At 39.3% G+C, this 3,265-nt stretch overlaps 1 pseudogene; it reads left to right on the top strand.

Moving 5' to 3' along the window:
* Nucleotides 1–1,577: 1,577 nt before the first annotated feature.
* LOC148719862 (uncharacterized) lies at nucleotides 1,578–2,720 on the top strand (annotated as a pseudogene).
* The last annotated feature ends 545 nt before the right edge of the window (nucleotides 2,721–3,265 follow it).

Here is a 3,265-nt window from a genome sequence, read left to right as displayed (position 1 = left end):
CTCCAAACTGCCCGAAGGGATCAAAATGTAACTTCTCCTGATAACAAGCTGTGGGGAGAATAGATTATTAGATCTTAGGAGTGTAGTGGTTAATCCTAGGACTGGTCGGTTAGAACGACCATTGCGTTACGAGCGTGACTTCCTTTGATAAGGGGCACACAGGGTCTGTAAATCTATGCGAAAAGGTGGACTTATTGGGTCGGTTATTTACAAGAAGTCTAACCGAAACCATGGTTTCACGCAATCAGTGGGCCTCAGGCATTCCCTTCAAATGGATCGATGTAATAAAATAAACGTTCTTTCCACTATCTCCTTTCGACCCTCTTGACACTGTTCACGAAAGTTATTGTTCAGATAAATTATTTGGCTGAAGTGAAGATGGTTTAGAACGCCGTTTTGTTGAACATCGTCTAAAATTTGTCTAAACAATCAGACAATTGATGTGTACATAAGCATTGCAATCTTTTACTTTTTTTTACAATCTCTTTACAACGTTATTATATTATTTTCGTAAATGATTTACCTACCCTCGGAAAAAGCCCTGAACCTGATAAAATGAGTACTCCGCCTATTATGAAGTGGCCAAATTTAATTTTAAAATTTGGGTCTCTTATAGGAATTGAAAGAGTAAGTACCAACTCTTAGCATTTTTTTTTTTATAAAGCAAAAGGTAACAAATAACAGAATTACTGATAAACTATAGGCCCTCTATCATGACGAAATATTGGGTGCTGAAAACACATACAATATATTACCAAAACTGAAAATAGAAATGCTTTTGTAGGCTTCGCTAAAGTATGAGAAAGAAAAAGATGTTAAAATGAGGAGCTCTTTGTATCTCTTCTAGTTTAATTGTTTACGCCTTAAATTAAAATCCAAGTGCACATTGATTTGTCAAGTTATTTTATATCTAGTTCTTGGTTCTTGGTAAGTTTCGCGTGCACATACGCTATGTTAGAATTTCCTCTCTTCTATTTGTGTTTTGTCGGAGGGGGCGCTCAAAAAAGTCTTTCCCTATTTATCATCCAGTGAAGATATATTATGTTGCCTAACTGAATTTCAGATGAAGGACGAGGTCGAAAATAAGCTAACAATCTCGAGTGACCTCTATGGTCAGCGGTTCGACCCCGTGAGGCCCCTTAATGCAGGGGGTGGCCCCAAACCCATGGCCACACAAATTTCTCAAGTAATTTTAGACGAGAGCGAATGGCGAAGGGCAAACGCTCGAAACTTCAGCTTTGAAACTTTACGGTGACCAATTTGCACTAATCAACTTAGTTGATCAAACCAAAAATAACCTTGTTATACTTCCCCACCGACGCAGCAACAGGTTTCTTTAGAAACTTACCCCCTCTATTCATTTCTTTCTATTTAAGGTTGGTTAATGCCACCAAAATAAAACGTTACGCTTTGACTTTTACTACCTATGATGCGGGGACAAAAATGAGTCTCTAGTCTTATTCTAGGTAGGAGATAAAGACTTAAGACGAAAAGAGATAATAGTTGTTTCCAAGACGTGGTAACAAGAAAACCACTTATTTTCTGTCTAACAGTCGTGGTCGCTTTGCACAGTAAGTTTAGTGGATCCTGAATGCTGTCGGGTAGCGATTTATGTTTATACGTAGAAGGGATCGCAAACAAGACTGACTCGTTCTTAGCAAGAAGCCTTGCATTTGAATCGAAAGCCGCACCAAAACATTAACAGTAATGGAAGATCCAACAATATCTGACGGACCTTTAAGCAAAGCTATAAAGCGGGTATTAGCAGGTGATGATAGGGAACAGATCGCGGAGGACTTAAAGAAATCGATTCAAGAAGGACGTCTTAAACGATCGGAGAATTCATCATCGTTCATCATGACAATTAACATGAACGGTCCCGCCAAGGGAAAGGGAACTGCAGAGAAACGGAGGATTTGCTTTCGATCATACTGCGTCGTGCTTTTGCGTCCGGTACAATATTCTGCTAAGAACTACCAGGAAAATTTGACCTAGAAGCTGTTCCAGAGGGCGACGATTTCGTTGTCAACGAAAAGGAGACTGCAGTAATATGGGACAGCCAACACTTCCATGGCCCAAGCGACGGACTTAGGGCGATAGACACAGAAATAAAGAGATTGATGGAAAGAGTGGAAGGAAAAACTCTTCAGCGAACGGGCCGTGCTCTGCAGAATTTCAATGGTTAGGCTAAGGCCTAAACAGAATCCGGAAGCTGACATACTGGTAGTTTCATATTACGCGCCTTACAAGATAAAGATAGAACAAAAACGCAGTGTTTGCCAAATTCTGCTTTCATTTCTTGATCAAGTATTGACGAAGATGGAAATAAGTTTTTATATCATTGATGGCGATTTCAATTTTGATGCACTGGATTTCGAACTCCCCAGGGATATGATCGTCTCACTCTACGAGACGAGCCGCTAGATCACAAGAGAAACAGAAAGAATCGTCTAGGTTTATACCTTACAAGGACAACTTATTTATTTTCCACGTAGGGTGGTCTTGCAAGTGTCTTGGACGGCGAAACCCATTTTATTTACAGATAAGGATAATTCAAACAGTGATCTGACCAAAGAAGATCATTAAAAGATTAACGTGCGAATCAAAGACAATGGAGGGCACCAATGCAGCCGAAGCGACACACATGTTGGATCACGACCCTGTTGTCGTTAAGTGTTCTTGCTCTCTCTTTCCCGACCAAAGCAGTTAAAAACCTCTCAAAAGGATTCGAAAATATGACGATGTCAGACAATCCAGAAGTAGCGGAAGCTTATTCAGAGACTAAATAGTTATAAATAGCTGTTGTTTAAAAAAATAAAATTGGCGTCAGGTAAATATTACTCCTTGTCAATATTTCATTTATTTAACCAACGGTCGATGTCTTTTCACTCCCGAAAAAAAAGTGTTATTTTTTTCTTTATTGGTATTTTTGGCCTCAACTTCTATTTAGCCTAGAGTAATATATATTACCGCATGTTCCTACTTCGTTGCGCCTGTGCCTGACTATTTTCTTTTTGGGTGATTGAAATTTGTTGATTTTTATGCGCGCATTCAAAATTCGCTTTGACATGTAACGTTCAAAAGGTGATTCGGGCGCTCGCCTTTAGAAGTCGTGAAAAATTCACCAATTTATTTTTTTTCAAAATTTTTGGTATAGTCTGATAGCCAGTCCTATAAGCTTTAATTTGATATAGGGGTTTAGATATCGACATTTTAAACCGGACGCGCTACATCGCTTGCACGCGAGACACCCCTGAAGGTGCAT

Source organism: Stylophora pistillata, chromosome 11, assembly GCF_964205215.1.
Source record: "Stylophora pistillata chromosome 11, jaStyPist1.2, whole genome shotgun sequence".
NCBI lineage: Eukaryota > Metazoa > Cnidaria > Anthozoa > Scleractinia > Pocilloporidae > Stylophora > Stylophora pistillata.
Note: the sequence above shows the minus strand (reverse complement) of the source record. Positions and strands in the feature narration are given on the sequence as shown.